The 18930-nt window shown below is 45.3% G+C and overlaps 1 protein-coding gene across 2 annotated transcripts in view; it reads left to right on the top strand.

Annotated features, from left to right (window-relative positions):
- pde2a (phosphodiesterase 2A) overlaps window positions 1-18930 on the top strand; it is a 303048-nt gene that overhangs the window by 92928 nt on the left and 191190 nt on the right. The window lies entirely within an intron of this gene.

Genomic DNA, 18930 nt, shown 5'->3' with positions numbered 1-18930 from the left:
GACGGTGATGCAGCTCGTCAGGACACTCTCGACGGTCCTACTGGAGAATGTGGTTAGGATGGGGGAAGGGGAGCCACACTTGCCTCAATCTCCTCAGGAGGTGGAGGAGCTCTTGGCTAAAGAGGTGGTGTTGAGGGGCCAGGTGAGACTGACAGTGAGGTGCACTCCCAGGAACTTGGAGCTTGTAACTCTCTCTGCGGAAGAGATGCTGATGTGCAGTGAGGGTGGTCACCATCATGAAGTTCCTGAAGTCCACAATCATCTCTTTAGTTTTGTCCACCTTGAGACTCAGGTTGTTGTGTACTTATTTATTTATAGCGTAGGACTGGCCACACCAGCCTCCCACTGATTTTTAACCCTAGATTAATCACAGGACAATTTACAATGACCAATTAACATGTCTTTGGACTGTGGGAGGAAACCCATGCACACATGGGAAGGAAAATAAAAACTTGCTTACAGAGGACGAGGGAATTGAACTCTGAAGTCCGATGCCGTGAGCAGTAATAGTATCGGGCTAGCCGGTACCGTGGTGCAGGTTCACAAGCAGCTCTACCTTCTCCCTGGTGGTAGCAATGAGAAGAGGGCCAATCCTCAATGATGGATGCTGCCTTCTTGGGGCATTCCCTAGAAACATAGAAACCCTACAGCACGATACAGGCCCTTCAGCCCACAATGCTGTGCCGAACATGTACTTACTTTAGAAATTACCTAGGGTTACCCATAGCCCTCTATTTTTCTAACCTCCATGTACCTATCCAGGAGTCTCTTAAAAGACTCTATCATATCCGTCTCCACCACTGTCGCCGGCAGCCCATTCCACACACTCACCACTCTCTGCGTAAAAAAACTTACCCCTGACATTTCCTCTGTACCTACTCCCAGCACCTTAAACCTGTGTCCTCTTGTGTTAGCCATTTCAGCCCTGGGAAAAAGCCTCTGACTATCCACACAATCAATGCTTCTCATCATCTTATACACCACCATCAGGTCACCTCTCATCCTCCACTGCTCCAAGAAAAAAAGGCCGAGTTCACTCAACCTATTCTCATAAAGCATACTCCCCAATCCAGGCAACATCCTTGTAAATCTCCTCTGCACCCTTTCTATAGATTCCACATCCTTCCTGAAGTGAGGTGTCCAGAACTGAGCACAGTACTCCAAGTGGGGTCTGACCAGGGTCCTGTATAGCTGTAACATTACCTCTCAGCTCTTAAACTCAATCCCATGGTTGATGAAGGCCAATGCACCATATGCTTTCTTAACCACAGAGTCAACCTGCGCAGCAGCTTTGAGTGTCCTATGGACTCAGACCCCAAGATCCCTCTGATCCTCCACACTGCCAAGAGTCTTACCATTAATACTATATTCTACCATCATATTTGACCTACCAAAATGAACCACCTCACACTTATCTGGGTTGAACTCCATCTGCCACTTCTCAGCCCATTTGCATCCTATCGATGTCCCACTGTAACCTCTGACAGCCCTCCACACTATCCACAACACCCCCAACCTTTGTGTCATCAGCAAATTTACTAACCCATCCCTCCACTTCCTCATCCAGGTCATTTATAAAAATCACAGAGAAGGGGCCCCAGAACAGATCCCTGATGCACACCACTGGTCACCAACCTCCATGCAGAATATGACCTGTCTACAACTACTCTTTGCCTTCTGGGGACACGCCAGTTTTGGATCCACAAAACAATGTCCCCTTGGATCCCACATCTCCTTACTATCTCAATAAGCCTTTCATGGGGTACCTTATCAAATGGCTTGCTGAAATCCATATATACTACATCTATTTCCCTTTTCAAGATGTCTTTGATGCTGGGGAGACCAGTGCCCATGACGGAGCTGCCTGTGTTTACAACTTTCTGCATCTTTTTCTGATCCTGTGCGGTGGTGATACCATACCAGATGGTGATGCAACGAGTCAGAATGCTCCCATGGTACATCTGTAGAAATTTGCTCAACTCTTCGGTGACATACCAAATCTTCTCAAACTCCTGAAGAAGTATAACTGCATATGTGCCTTCCTATCATCCTTGGGGTCTATTTCATAGTGTTGTAAGTTGATAGAAGCTGTCCTTGAGCCTGGTGGGACTTGCTTTCAGGCTTTTGTATCTTCTGCCCGATGGGAGAGGGGAGAAGAGAGAATGTCTGGAGTGGATGGGGTCTTTGATTCTGCTGGCTGGTTTTTTGAATTGACTTTATTTCTTACATCCTTCACATACACGAGGAGTGAAAATCTTTACGTTATGTCTCTGTCTAAATGCGCGATCATAGTAATTTATAATAAATAGAATAGTCAATGTAACATAGAATACACTCAAATCAGCGTGAGTTCATCAGTCTGATGGCCTGGTGGAAGAAGCTGTCCCAGAGCCTGTTGGTCCTGGCTTTTATGCTGCGGTACCGTTTCCCAAATGGTAGCAGCTAGAATAGATTGTGGTTGGGGTGATTCGGGTCCCCAATGATCCTTTACGCCCTTTTTTCACACCTGTCTTTGTAAATGTCCTGAATCATGGGAAGTTCACATCTACAGATGTGCTGGGCTGTCCGCACCACTCTCTGCAGAGTCCTGCGATTGAGGGAGGTACAGTTCCCATACCAGGCAGTGATCCAGCCAGTCAGGATGCTCTCAATTGTGCCCCATGTAGAAAGTCCTTAGGATTTGAGGGCCTATACCAAACTTCCTCAACTGTCTGAGGTGAAAGAGGCGCTGTTGTGCCTTTTTCACCACACAGCTGGTGTGTACAGATCACGTGAGATCCTCAGTGATGTGGATGCCGAGGAACTTAAAGCTGTTAACACTCTCAACCCCAGATCCACTGATGTCAATAGGGGTTAGCCCGTCTCCATTCCTCCTGTAGTCCACAACCAGCTCCTTTGTTTTAGTGACATTGAAGGAGAGGTTGTTTTCTTGACACCACTGTGTCAGAGAAATGACTTCTTCCCTGTAGGCCACCTTGTTATTGTTTGAGATACGGCTAATCAATGCAGTGTTGTCGGCAAATTTATTTAGCAGATTAGAGCTGTGGGAGGTGATACAGTCATGGGTATACAGGGAGTAAAGGAGGGGACAGTACAAAGCCCTGAGGGGCTCCTGTATTGAGAGTCAGAGGGGTGGAGGTGAGGGAGCCCACTCTTACCACCTGGTGGCGATCTGACAGGAAGTCCAGGATCCAGCTAGGGTAAAGGCCGAGGTCTCTGACCTCCTTGTCAAGCCTGGAGGGAATTATGGTGTTGAATGCTGAACTGCAGTCTAAGGACAGCATTCTCACATAAGCATCCTTCTTCTCCAGATGTGTAAGGACAGTGTGTAGAGCAGTGGCTATTGTGTCATCTGTCGATCGGTTGTGTCGGTAGGCGAATTGTAGGGGGTCCAGTTTGGTGGTAGCATGCTGCAGATGTAATCCTTGACCAGCCTTTCAAAGCATTTGCTTATTACTGAGGTGAGTGCGACAGGACGCCAGTGATTCAGACATGTTACCTTGGTCTTTTTTGGTAGAGGGACAATGGTGGATAATTTGAAGCAGGAGGGCACTTTACTGAGGCAGTGAGAAGTGTAGGCAGAGGCTGGTTTCTGTGATGTGTTGGGCTGTGTCCACAGCTCTCTGCAGGTTCCTCGGGTCACAGACAGAGCAAATGCTGTACCAAGCAGGAAGCATCCAGATAGGCTGCTCTCTGTGGTGCATCAACAAAAATTGGTCTAGGTCAAACGGAGCGCACCAGATTTATTTTAGATGAGCTGGCGATACAGGGAGAGATGGTGATTGGTGTCACATGCGTGAAAACCTGGTTTTTGCACATCATCCATACAGGTAATTTCATCACATCATTGTATCAGGGAAAACAACAGCAGAATGCAGAATAAAGTGGTACAGTTACAGAGGCATGCTGTGCATGCAGACAATACTGAGATAGATTGTGAGGTCGAGAGTCAGAATCAGTTTTATTGTAATTGGAATATGTCGTCAAATTTGTTGTGTGGCAGCAGGGGTACAGTGCAAACTATACAATATACCGGGGTATTCTGCTGGTCGTGGTTGATCGTGGAGATTGTCTCTCAGCTGTCTATGTGATACGCAAGCCAGGGCAGTACGATACCGAGAGGAAGGAGCTGCCCACGCAGTAGGCTCCCCCTCTCCATGCAGCTACGAATCCGGAGGAATGGCAGAGACTGACACAGTTTGGCACCATCGGCATCACAGGAGTCGCCAGTCACTGTTGAACTCAACGTCGGACTGCCTTAGGGACTCCAGCTCCGGATTTTTTCCTTCCACCTTACTCCTGAAGCCTTCCCCAAGAGTGGGTATAGCCGCAGGGCAGCAGAGGCTTTGAGCTCCTAGATGAGCTATCAACCACAGCTGATAAGCCCCATCTAACTGAAGTGACTGGTTTTAAGGTGCCAATGACTCACTTTTGCCCCTTTTCCTGTCAGTACTTAGAACTCAGTGTTCAGAACGTAAGACATAGAATCAGAGTTAGGCCATTTGGCCCATCGACTCTGCTCCACCATTTCATCATGGCTGATCTATTTTCCCTCTCGGCCCCAGTCTCCTGCCTTCTCCCCGTAACTCTTCATGACCTGACCCATCATGAATCTATCAACTTATGCATTAGATATTAGATTAGATTCGACTTTATTGTCGTTGTGCCGATACAAAGTGAATAAGAAGTAAGTGCTACAGCACACAAATATAAAAGTACTGAGACAGTCCAATACGGGTGCAATACTGCTTAGCGCTGTGATGTGAGGTTCAGCAGGGTCACAGCCTCAGGGAAGAAGCTCTTCCTGTGCCTGCTGGTGCGGGAGCGGAGGCTCCTGTAGCGCCTACCGGATGGGAGGAGAGTAAAAAGTCCATGGTTAGGATGTGATGCATCCTTGATAATGCTTTTCACCCTGCCCAGGCAGCGTTTCTGGTAGATGTTCTCAATGGTGGGCAATTAGGTGCCGATAATCCGCTGGGCAGTTTTCACCACAAGCTGGAGTGCTTTGCAGTCCGATACGAGACAATTGCCATACCACACTGAGATGCAGTTGGTGAGTATGCTCTCAATGCTACAGCGGTAAATATACATAAAGGCTTTGCCTTCACAGCTGCCTGTGTCAAAGAATTCCAGAGATTCACCACTCTCTGGCTGAAGAAATTCCTCCTCATCTCCGTTCCAAAAAGACGGCCCTCTATTCTGAAGCTGTTCCCTCTGGTCCAAGACTCCCCCACCATAAGAGCATTCTCTCCAAATCCACTGTCTTTCAAATTTCAATAAGCAACTTACCTGCCCAGACTTGTAGTTCCCAGCCCAGGGGAGACCCGTAATCCTCTAAGGGGATCCAGAGAAGATGACAAACTTCAATGATGGTTGAATGAAGGTGACACACCAGCTTTTTAAAGGAAGATTAGTTTTATTTGTCACACGTACATTGAAACATAAGGCAGGAGATTGGGGCTGAGAGGTAAAATGGATCGGCAATGATGAAATAGCGGAGCAAACTCGATGGGCCAAATGGCCTAATTCTGCTCCTATAGCTTATGGTCTTATGGAAACATCATTTGCATCAACGACCAACGCAGTCTGAGGATGTGCTGGGAGCAGCCAGCATGTGTTGCCAGACTTCCAGCACCAACATAACATGCCCACAATTCTCTAACCCTAATCCGTACATCTTTGGCACGTGGGAGGAATCTCACACAGTCATGGGGAAAACATAGAAACTCCTTACAGACAGTGACAGGCATCGTACCTGGGTCACTGGCACTGTATAGTATTACATCAACCGCTATGCTAACATTCCATACATCTCCAGGTTTCCATAAAAACAAGCTGCTGTTCGAGACAGAGTTCGATTATGACCTTCAGTGCAGTCAAAGTCAAGGCTATTATGTGCACAACTACAACGTGCGCAGGCACAATGAAACGCTTGCTGCAGCAGCACAGCAGGCAGAGAGAATCAGATAAGCAGTGTACACATTCACAGCGGCTACTCACCTCAACACCTGCACTCTGATGGAAATAGCTAATCAGCCAATCATGAGGCAGCAGCTCAGTGCGTACAAACATGCAGGCATGGTCACGAGGTTCAGTTCAAGCATCAGAATGGGGAAGGAATGTGATCACAGTGATTTTTGACTATTGGTTTCAGGCCGGGTGGTTTGATTATCTCAGAAGCTGTTGATCTCCTGGAATTTTCATGCACAGCAGCCTCTAGAATTTACAGTGAAAACATGTAGTGAGCAGCAGTTCTGTGGGCAGAAGTGCCTTGTTAATGAGAAAGTTCAGAGGAAAATGGCCAGACTGGTTCAGGCTGACAGGAAGGCGACAGTAAGTCAAATAACCACGTGCTACAACAGTGGTGGCATAGTGGCATCAGCGCTGGACTTCAGGGCGTGAGGTCCCGAGTTCAAATCCAGCGGGATCCCTTGCACGCTCTCCATCTGTGCCTGGGTTGAGTGTCGAGCTAGCAACTCGGAAGGTGCAGGATAGATAGATCCCAAAGAACAAGTGGCATTGTAAAGCGTGACTGACAAGGGAAGTCAAAAACAACATAAAGGCCAAAGAGAGGGTATATAATAAGCAAAAATTAGTGGGAAGTTCAAAGATTGGGAAGCTTTTAAAAATCAACAGAAGACAACTAAAAAAAGCCATAAGGACAGAAAAGATGAGATATGAGGATAAGTTAGCCAAATTTACCAAGGAGGATACCAAAATATTTTTTGATATATAAAGAGTAAAAGAGAGATAAGAGTAGATATTAGACTGCTGGAGACGTAATAATGCGAGACAACGAAACGGCAGATGAACTAAATAAGTAATTTGCATCTCTCTTCACAGTGGAAGTCATTAGCAGTAGGCTGGATGATTGAGAATTTCAGGAGGCATAAGTGAGTGTAATTGCCATTAGTAGGGAGAAGGTGCTAAGACAACTGAAAGGTCTGAAGATAAATCACCTGGAGCAGATGGTCTACACCCTGGGTTCTGAAAGAGGGAGTTGAAGAGTTATAGAAAAGTGCAGCACAGAAACAGGCCCTTTGGCTCATCTAGTCCAAAAGACCACAAGACATAGGAGCAGAATTAGGCCATTCAGCCCATTGAGTCTGCTCTGTCATTCCATCATGGCTGATCCCGGATCCCACTCAACCCCATACACCTGAATTCTCCTCAGATCCTTTGATGCCCTGACCAATCAGCAAATGATCAACTTCTGCCTTATAAAAAACACAAGATGCTGGCAGAACTCAGCAGGCCAGACAGCATCTATGGGAGGAGGTAATAACGACGTTTCAGGCTGAAACCCTTCATCAGGAGTGAAGTAACATGGGATGGTCGAGGAGGGATAAGAAGTGGGGGGAGGGATAAAGTAGAGAGCTAGTTAGTGATAGGAAATGGGCTAGGAGGAAGGTGGAGAATTATGGGAAATAAAAGAGAAAGAAAGGTAGGGCTGGGGGGAGAGATTATAGTGAGGGGGGAAAAAGAGAGAGAAAGAGAACCAGACTAAAATAATAGATAGGGATCGGGGTAAGGGTGGGGGGCAGGGGTATAAACTGAGGTCAGTGAGTTGGATGTTCATGCTGGCAGGAAGGAGGCTACCTAGGCGGGAGATAAGGTATTGCTCCATCGACCTGCGTGTGGCATCTTGACGATAGAGGAGGCCATGGACAGACATATCAGAGTGGGAGTGGTCTGTGGAATTGAAGTGTGTGGCCACAGGGAGATCCCGCCACTGCTGGAGGACCGAGCGCTGGTGTTCGACGAAACGGTCTCCCAGTCTGCGGCGGGTCTCCCCAATGTATGAATGGCCACATCGGGAGCACCGGATACAGTATATCACCCCAGTTGACTCGCAGGTGAAGTGGTGCCTCACCTGAAAGGACTGTCTGGGGCCTGGGATGGTGGTGAGGGAAGAAGTGTGGGGGTAGGTGTAGCACTTCTTCCGTTTGCAGGTATGAGTGCCTGGAGGGAGGTCCATGGGGAGGGATGGGGGGGATGAATGGACAAGGGAGTCGCATAGGGAGCGATCTCTGCTGAAAGCCGAGAGTATACCTCTATCAAATCTCCCCTTAATCTTCTGCGTTCCAAGGAATAAAGTCCTAACCTATTCAATATTTCCTTGTGACTCAGATCCTCCAGTCCTGGCAACATACTTGTAAATTTTCTCTGCACTTTTTCAACCTTATTTACATCTTTTCTGTACGTAGGTGACCAAACCCGCACACACTACTCCAAATTTTCCCTCACCAACATGTGAGACAACTTCAACATAGCATCCCATCTCCTGCACTCAATACTTTGATTTATGGCCAACGTGCCAAAAGCTTTGTTTATAATCCTATCTAAAATTGCCCCAGTTTGTAATGAATTGTGGATCTGTATTCCCAGATACCTCGTTTGTTTCTACCTGCATATATCTGCTAAGCACCTTTTTTCTTTCTTAACCAGGGCCTCAATATCTCTTGAAAACCAAGGTTCTCTAAACTGGTTATCTTTTCTTTTTATTCTGACAGACACATACAAAGTTTGTACTCTCAAATTTTGACTTTTGAAGGCCTCTTATCTACTAAGTATATCTTTCCCAGAAACAGCCTCTCTCAGTCCACACTTGTCAGATCATTTCCGATACCATCAAAATTGGCCTTTCTCCAATTTAGAATTTCTACTCAAGGACTAGACCTATCTTTTTCTATACTTTGAAACTAATGGTGTTGTGGTCACTGGATGCAAAATGTTCCCCTACACAAGCTTCTGTCACCTGCCCTGTCTCATTCCCTAATAGCAGATCAGGTATTGTACACTCTCTCATTTGGACTTCTATGAACTGATTAAGGTACATTTGACAAACTCTATCCCATCTACAGTACGGGAGTCCCAGTCAATATGTGGGAAGTTATAATTACCTACTATAGCAACCTTATATTTCTAGCAACAGCCTGTGATCTCTCTACAAATTTGTTCCTCTGAATCGCATGGACTTTTGGGTGTCCTATAATATAGCCCCATGTTCATGTCTTTCTTATTCTTCAGTTGCACCCATAAAGCCTCACAAGTTGAGTTCTCCTGTCTGTCGTGACCAAGCCATGTGTGACATTTCCCTGACTCGTGACGTCACCCTTTCTCCTTTATCCATCCCTCTCCGATGCGTCTAAAACAATGGAAGCACAGAATATTGAGCTGCCAGTCCTGCCCCTCCTGCAACCAAGTCTCACTAATGGCTACAATGTCATAATTCTATGTGTTGATCCATGCCCTGAGCTCATTTCCATTTCCTTCAATACTTCTTGCATGGAATATACACAGCTCAGAACGTTAGTCGCACTGTGTTCAACCTTTTGATTCCTGACTAAGTTCTTACTAGCATCTGTCTCTACAACCTCTCCACTATCTGTTCTGGAACTCTGGTCCATCCCCCCCACCCCCGTAACTCTAATTTAAACCCCTGTATGCAGTGCTAGCAAACTTTCTTGCTAAGATATTAGACCCCATCAGTATTCAAAGTGTCACTGGTTAATCTGGGATGGATACCTTACAATATTTAATATTAATGCCCTTTAGTTCATTATTTATGTGTGATCCATCTGTAAGTTTTATCCTTACCTTCATAAGTTATCGTGTGTTATGTGCTTTACACCCTGTTTTCAAGAAACGTCTCGTTTCTATATACATTATATACATGTATGTTGTTAAATAACAATAAACTTCACTTGACTTGACTTGATCTAGTTCAGATGCAAACCATCTCTCCGCACAGGTCCCAACTTCCCTAGAATTGAGCCCAATGATCTAAAAATCTGAATCCTTCGTCCTTCACCAATTCCTTAGCCACATGTTAAAATGTATAATCTTCCTACTTCTGGCCTCTTTAGACCATAAGACAATAAAACGTGGCAACAGAATTAGGCCATTTGGCCCATTGAGTCTGCTCCACCATTCAATCATGGCCGATTCTTTTCTCCCCTCCTCAGCCCCACTCCCCTGCCTTTTCCCTGTAACCGTTGATGCCATGTCCAATCAAAAACCTATCAAGCTCTGCCTTAAATACACCCAAAGACCTGGCCTCCACAGCTGCCTGTGGTAATAAATTCCAAAACTCACCACCCTCTGGCAAAAGAAATTTCTCCACATCTCTGTTTTAAATGGATGCCCCTCTATCCTGAGTCTGTCCTAGACTCCCCCACCATGGGAAACATCCTTTCAACATCTACTCTGTCTAGTCCTTTCAACATTCAAAAGGTTTCAATGAGATCCCCCCTCATCCTCCTAAGTTCCAGTGAATATAGACCCAGAGCCATCAAACATTCCTCGTATGATAACCCTTTCATTCCTGGAATCATCCTTGTGAACCTCCTCTGGACCCTCTCCAATGGCAGCTCATCTTTTCTGAGATGACGGACCCAAAACTGTTCACGAAACTCAAGGTGAGGCCTCACCATTGCCTTATAGAGCCTCAGCATCACATCCCTGCTTTTGTATTCTTGACTTTTTGAAATGAATGCTAACATTTCATTTGCCTTCTTCACCCAACTCTGCCTGCAAGTTACCCTTTAGCTCGTGACATGGGTAGCAATCCTGAGATCTCAACACTTGGGGACCTGTTATTTAACTTAAAACCTAACTCCAGAACTCACTCTTCAAAACCTCGTCACTCCTCCTACCTATGTCCACCCATGTGGACCACAACCTCTGCCTGTTCACCCTCCCATTTAAGAATGCCTTGGATTTGAGCTGAGATGAGGTCATATAGGAGCAGAATTATACCATATGTCCCATCAAGTCTGCTCTGCCATTTCATCATGGTTCATCCAATATTCCTCTCCACCCCATCTCCTGTCTTCTCCCCGTATCCCTTCATGCCCTGACCAATCAAGAATCTATCAACCTTCGCCTTAATTATACATAAAGACTTGGCCTCCACAGCTGCCTGTGGCAAAGAATTCCACAGATTCACCACTCTCTGGCTAAGGAAATTCTTCCTCGTCTCCATTCTAAAAGGATGCCCCTCTATTCTGAGACTGTGTCCCATCATAGGAAACATCTCCTCCTCATCCATTCTATCAAGGCCTTTCACAACTTGATAGGTTTCAATGAGGTCACCCCCACCCCGCCATTCCTCTGATTTCTAGTGAATACAGGGCCAAAGCCATCAAACGCTCTTCATAATGCGAACATTCAATCCTGGAATCATTTTTGTGAACCTCCTTTGAACCCTCTCCAGTTTCGGCACATCCTTTCTACGATAATGGGTCCAAAACTGCTCACAATACTCCAAGCAGTGCTTTATTACATCATTATTTCTCAACATTACATCCTTGTTTTTATATTCTAATCCTTTCGAAATGAATGCTAACATTGCAATTGCTTTCCTCATCACAGACCCAACATGCAAATAGAGCTTTAGGGAATCCTGCATAACAACTCCCAAAGCCCTTTGCACCTCAGATTTTTTAAAAAGTTTTCTCTCCAGTTAGAAAATAGTCAACCCTTTCATTTCTTCCACCAAAGTGCATGACCATATACTTCCTGCCACTGTATTCAATCTGCTACTTTGCTCATTCTCCTAATCTGTCTAAGTCCTTCTACAGCCTCTCTACTTCCTCAAAAATTCCTGTCCCTCCACCTATCTTTGTACTGTCTGCAAACTTTGCAAAAAGTCATCAATTCCATCATGCAAATCATTGACATATAACGTAAAAAGAATCGTTCCCAACACAGACCCCTGCGGAACACCACTAGTCACCAGCAGCCAACCAGAAAAGGCTCCCTTTATTCCCACTCTTTGCCTCCTGCCAATCAGCCTTTGCTTTCTCCACTCTAGAATCTTTCCTTTAATTCCTGTTAAGCAGCGTCATGTGTGGCACTTTGTCAAAGTTGTCCCGGTTTCTGGCACCCAAGAAGCAACATACCATTGGGGAACCTGACTGCTGTGACTTTCCTCTGTTAAGACATCCCTGCCAACAGTATCTGACGTTGTTGTGGGTGATGGCCACAGTGGTACTCTGCGCTGGCTATTTAGTTGCTTTCCCCTTCCTGACTGTTGCTCTGTTTCCTGTGGCCTACACCTTTAGTGTAACTATCTCTCTCTATGTCCTATCTGTCACCCCTTCAGCCTCCCAAATGGTTCTGAACGTGGTTTGTTAGAAGCTGCAGCTGGATGCACTTCTCGCATTTGTAGTCGTCAGGGACTCTGGAGGTCTCCCTGCCTTCCCACATCCCGCAAGAGGAGCAGTCAGCTATCCTGCCTGGCATCCCTTCTGTTCTAAATGTGCAAGTATAGTTACGATCTTTCAAGAATTACCAGATTCTGGCATGGCTCTGGAGGACTGGAAAATTGCAAATACCACTCTACTCTTCAAGAGGGAAAGGAGGCAGAATTAAAGGAAACCATAGGCCTGTTAGCCTGACCTCAGTGGCTGAGAAGGTGTTGGAGTTGATTGTTAAGGATGAGGTCTCATGATAAAATAGGCCAGAGTCAGCATGGTTTCCTTAAGAGAAAATGTTGCCTGATGAATTTATTGAAGCTCTTTGAAGAAATAGCAAGCAGGATAGATAAAGGAGAATTAGTGGATGTTGGGATTTGGATTTTCAGAAAGTCTTTGACAAGGTGCTGCACTTGAGGCAGCTTAGCAAAAGAGCCCATGAGATTACAGGAAAGATATGAGCATGACTAGAGCATTGGTTGATTGGCAGGAGACAGTGTGGGAATAAAGAGGGCCTTTTCTGGTTGGCTTCTGGTGTCTAGTGGTGTTGTGCAGGGGCATGGTTTGGGCCACTTCTTCCCATGTTGTACGTCAGCGATTTGGATGACAGAATTTGTGGCTTTGTGGTCAGGTTTGCGGACGATATGAAGATAGGAGGAAGGGCAGGTAGTGTCGAGGAAGCAGGGAGGCTGCAGGAGAATATAGACAGATTAGGAGAGTGAGCAAAGAAGTGGCAGATGGAATACAGTATCAGGAAGTGTGTGGTCATGCACTTTGGTAGAAGCAATGAAAGCACAGAGTATTTTCTAAACGGGAGAAAATTCAAGATTCCAAGGTGCAAAGGGACTTGGGAGTCCTTGTGCAGGATTCCCTAAAAGTCAACTTGCAGGTTCAGTCTGTGGTGAAGAAGGCAAGTGTGATGTTAGCATTCATTTGGAGAGGAATAAATATAAAAGCAAGGATGTAATGCTAGATGTTATAAGGCATCTCACTTGGAAAAGTGTGAGCAGTTTTGGGCCCCGTATCTAAGGAAGGATGTGCTGACATTGGAGAGGGTTTAGAGAAGGTTCACTAGAATGATTCCAGGAATTAAATGGTTAATGTAGGAGTTGCATTTGATGCCTCTGGGCCTGCACTTGCTGGAATTTAGAAGAATGAGGGGTATCTCATTGAAGCGTATCAAATGTTGAAAGGCCTGGATAGAGTGGATGTGGAGAAGATGTTTCCTGCTGGGGGAACCTAGGACCAGAGGCACAGCCTCAGAATAGAGGGAGATTTAGAACAGAGATGAGGAGGAATTTCTATAGCCAGAGGGTGGTGTGGTGAACCTGTGGAATTCACTGCCACAGACAGCTGTGGAGGCCAAGTCATTAAGGTGGTTGATAGGTTCTTGATTAGTCAGGATATGAAAGGTTACAGAAAGGGAGAAGGCAGGAGAATGGGCTTCAGGGGGAATAATGAAATGGCAGAGCAAATGGCCTGATTCTGCTCCTCTCTCTTAGTTGTAATAAAGTGGTCACTGAGTGTAAATTATGCACAATCTTCACAGGAAAGAGCTCAATTAGAGCAAAATGAAACCTAGATAAAGCCCATATCAGAGTGGTGTGATTAAAATGTCACTGTACTGAGGTAGAGATTAGAGTAGTGCCAGTTGCTTCAGGAACCAAGTGGTTGAAGGGAAGTAGCTGTTCTTGAACCTGCTGGTGTAGGAGTTCAGGCTTCTGCACCTCCTGTGTGATGGGAGCTGTGAGAAGATGGTGTGGCTGGGATAGTGCAGGTCTTTGATGATGGATGCTGCCTTCTTGAAACAGCGCCTCTTGTCAATCAGAATCAGAATCAGTTTTAATATCACCAGCGTATGTTGTGAAATTTGTTAACTTTGTAGAAGCAATACAATGTCATACGTGATAAATAGAGAAAAAAGCAGAATTACAGGAAGTATGTACATGTTTATTAAATTATTAAATTCAAATAAGTAGTGCAAAAAATAAGAAATTTTTTAAAAAGTAGTGAGGTAGTGTTCATGGGTTCAATGTCCATTTAAAAATCTGATGGCAGAGGGGAAGAAGCTGTTCCTGAATCACTGAGTGTCTGCCTTCAGGCTTCTGTACCTCCTACCTGATGGTAGCAGTGAGAAAAGGGCATGAGCTGAGTGGTGGTGTTCCTTAATGATGGATGCTGCCTTTCTGAGGCACCCCCCCCCCCCCACCCCGAAGATGTCCTGGGTACTATGGAGACTATGATGGAGCTAACTAATTGTACCACTCTGCAGCTTACTTCGATCTTGTGTGGTAGTCTCCACACCCCCCCCCCACCACCCCCATACCAGACGGTGATGCAGCCAGTCAGAATGCTCTCCACGTACATCTGTAGAAGTGTTGAAATGTTTTCACTGATAGAGGAGAAACTGTTTTTCCCAAAGAGTGGTAAAACTGTGGAATTCTCTTCCCAATGAAGCAGTGGAGGCTACATCAGTAGATATATTTAAGACAAGGGTGGATAGATCGTCGCATAGTAGGGGGACTAAGGGTTATGGGGAAAAGGCAGGTAGGTGGAGATGAGTCCATGGCCAGATCAGCCATGATCTTACTGAATGGGGGAGCAGGCTCGACGGGCCGGATGGCCGACTCCTGCTCCTATTTCTTATGTTCTTATAAACCAAATCTCTTCAAACACCAAATGAAATATAGCCACTGTCTTTCCTTTTTTATAGCTGCATTGATAGGTTGAAACCAGGTTAGGTCCTCAGAGATCTTGACACCCAGGAACTAGAAGTTGCTCACTCTCTCCAATTCTAATCCCACTTTGAGGATTGGTTTGTGTTCCCTCAGAGCTTACCCTTTCCAAAGTGCACAATCAGCTCTTTGGTCTGATGTATCGGGCTGAGTTCACTACTCCCATTGCTAATCAGAATCAGGTAGTGGTAGAGGCAAAGATATTATGGGCACAAAGGATTTAGTGCATTATCATCCACAAACCTGTAAGGAAGCTTACCCAGGTCAAAAAATACCTGGGACTCGGCACGGCTGGTGTTGACAGGACTCCCTGTCAATGTGGAGCAACGTACGTCGGCCAGACAGGATGCACGGTGGAAACCTGCATCAAGGAGCACAGGAGGTGTGTCCGTTTGGGTTACCCGGAGAAATCTGCGGTAGCAGAACACTGCATTCACAATGGCCATAGGATTGACTTCAACGGCACCAAACTACTGTGCCGTGCCAATGGCTTTTGGGACCTCCTGCCAAAGGAAGTCACTGAAATAAAACTAGAGGAAAAGAATTTTAACAGTGATGAAGGTCTTGCTCTAAGTAAGAACTGGAATTCGACTGTAAACAAGGTGGGAAAGCAGAAACCTGATTAGTTGAAGACTAGCCAATCAGGAAGGACTGATGATGGGGTATAAATACCACTGCAGCCGACTTGTCCGGGCACCATTCCTGATGAAGATGGCAGAGTCTGTCATCAAAATGTCGGTTAAAATTGATACCTTTACTCGACTAGAATCCTGAGAAGGGTTTATTTGACATTAGAGGGACATTTCAGAGACTCTCATATTGGCACATGGATGAAAGAAAAATGGGGAAGGGGGCTATGTGGGAAGGAAGTGTTAGATTGATCTTGGAGTTGGTGTTAAAAAGTTGGCACAACATTTAAAGGTCCTGACTATGCTGTAATATTTTATGTCCTATGTTCTCTCGGAACAGAAGTGGTTAAGAGGTGACCTGATTGAGGTATGAAGGCTTTAGATAGGGTGGGCTGCAGGAAACGTTCCTCCTTGTCTATGGTGGAACATAGAACAGAACAATACAACACAGGAACAAGCCCTTCAGCCCACACAGTTCCCATAATCCCTTCATCTTCTGCATTGTCATGTGTCTGTCCAGTAACCTCTATTGTGTCAGCCTCCACCAGCTCCAACATTTACATTCCAGGCACACACCACTCTCTGCAATACATTATTTACAGTGCCTATAAAAAGTATTCACCCCCCCCCCCCCCAGAAGTTTTCATGCTTTATTGTTTTACAACATTCAATCACTGTGGATTTAATCTGGCTTTTTTGACACTGATAAACAGAAAAAGACTCTTGTCAAGGTGAAAACAGATCTCTACAAAGTAATCAAAACTAATTACAAATATAAAACACAAAATAATTGTTTGCATAAGTATTCACCCCCTTCAAGTCAGTATTTAGTAGATGCACCTTTGGCAGCAATTACAGCCTTGAGTCTGTGTGGATAGGTCTCTATCAGCTTTGCACATCTGGACACTGGGATTTTTCCCCATTCTTCTTGACAAAACTGCTCAAGCATGAATCTGTTCAGGAGCATGAAGATTCGTACGGCCAGATTTGGGAACAGCTTCTTTCCAACTGTGATAAGACTGCTGAACAGATCCTGACCCGGATCTGGGCCGTACCTTCCAAATATCCGGACCTGACTTGCACTACCGTACTTTCCCTTTTCTATTTTCTAATTATGATTTATAATTTAAATTTTTATTATATTTACTTCGATTTATACTTCAGGGAGCGCAAAGCGCAGAAACAAATATCACTGTGATGATTGTACGCTCTAGTATCAGTTGTTTGGTGACAATAAAGTAAAGTAAAGCTCTGTCAGATTGCAAGGGGATCTTAACTGAACAGCCCCTTTCAAGTTCAGCCACAAATTTCATTTGGATTGAGGTCTGGACTCTGACTTGGCCGCTCCAGACATTAACTTTGTTGTTTTTAAGCCATTCCTGCGTTGCTTTGGCTTTATGCTTGGGGTCATTGTCTTGTTGGAAAACAAATCTCCCAAGTCACAGTTCAATTGCAGACTGCGTCAGATATTCCTCTAGGATTTCCCTGTATTCCCCTGTATTCACAAGCCTTCCAGGGCCTGCTGCAGTGAAGCATCCCCACAGCATGATGCAGCCACCACCGTGCCTCACATTAAGGATGGTGTGAGGTGTTTGGCTTACGCCAAACATAGCATTTAGTCTGATGGCCAGAAAGCCCAATTTTGGTTTAATCAGACCATAGAACCTTCTTCCAGCTGACTTCAGAGTCTCCCACGTGCCTTCTGGCAAACTCTAGGGGAGATTTCCTGTGAGTTTTTTTTACAACAGTGGCTTTCTCTTTGCCACTCTCCCATAAAGCTGTGACTGGTGAAGCACCCGGGCAACAGTTGTTGTATGTGCAGTCTCTCCCATCTCAGCCACTGAAGCTGGTAACTCCTCCAGAGTTGTCCTAGTTCTCTTGGTGGCCTCTCTCACTTGCCCCCCCCCCCCCCCCCCACATGGTCACAGATTTTGAGGACAGCCTGCTCTCGGCAGATTTACAGATGTGCCATATTCTTTCCATTTTTTTATGATTGACTTAACTGTACTCCAAGGGATATTCTTGTATCCATCCCCTGATTTGTGCTTTTCAATAACCTTTTCATGGAGCGGCTTTGAGTGTTTTTTTTTGTCTTCATGGTGTAGTTTTTGCCAGGTTACTGACTCACCAGCAGTTGGACCTTCCAGATACAGGTGTATATTTACTATAAACACCTTGACTGCACATGGTGATCTCCATTTATCTAATGACATGGCTGCACCAGTGATAATTTGGTGTGCCATATTAAAGGCGGGGGGCTCGTGGTGTAAGCTGGCTCGTGGTGTAGTGGCATCAGTGCTGGACTTTGGGGCGCGAGGTCCAGAGCTCGTATCCGGCCGGCTCCCTTGCACGCTCTCCATTCGTGCCTGGGTTGAGTGTTGAGCTAGAAACTTGACCTCTAAAAAAAAACCTGGAGAGGGATGGGCTCTGCCAGGGTTCAGATGCCCAAGACGATGAGCAATCACCAAAAAGATCGGTGCAAAAAGCTTGTCATGACGGCGCCCCGACGACTCCATCAGGGCACACACACACACACACACATGTACACTCACACGTACACACACACACACACACACACAGTAAAGGGGGTGAACACTAATGCAATCGACTATTTTGTGTTTTATATTTGTAATTAATTTAACTCACTTTGTAGAGATCTGTTTTCACTTTGACACAAACGAGTCTTTTTCTGTTGATCAGTGTCAAAAAAGCCAAATTAAATCCACTGTGATTCAATGTTGTAAAACAATAAAATATGAAAAATTCCAAGGGGGGGAGAATACTCTGAAAAGGCACTGCATTTATTGAGAAACAGTGCGAAAGAGGATTTTCCAGCCCTTCGAGCCACGCTGCCCAGCATTCCCCTGATTTATTCTAGCATAATCATGGGACAATTTACAATGACCAATTTATCTACCAACCGGTACATTTTTGACTGTGGGGGGAATCCACAGATAGTGGTGGGAATTGAACCCTGGTGTCTGGTATTGTAAAATGTTGTACTAACCACTGCACTACTGTGACTTCTCAAAATTAGAGCTCATCTAGGATTTGAACCTGGAGCCCGCTGTACCTTAAGTGAAAATCATATCCCGAGACCAACTAAGCAACTTGAGATAGAAGCTTATAATTAAAGAGAAGTTCATTGATGGGATGAAATTTAGCCACATAAATATTACAGGAGTCCAGGATGAATAGATTTTTAAAAATGTAAAAAACAGTTACACTGTATATTAAAAAAAAGTGAGGTAGTGTCCAAGGGTTCAATGTCCATTTAGGAATCGGATGGCAGAGGGGAAGAAGCTGTTCCTGAGTCGCTGAGTCTGTGCCTTCAGGCTTCTGTACCTCCTACCTGATGGTAACAGT

The sequence above is a fragment of the Hemitrygon akajei genome, chromosome 4, assembly GCF_048418815.1.
Source record: "Hemitrygon akajei chromosome 4, sHemAka1.3, whole genome shotgun sequence".
Lineage (NCBI taxonomy): Eukaryota > Metazoa > Chordata > Chondrichthyes > Myliobatiformes > Dasyatidae > Hemitrygon > Hemitrygon akajei.
This window is presented reverse-complemented; position numbering and strand designations above follow the sequence as displayed.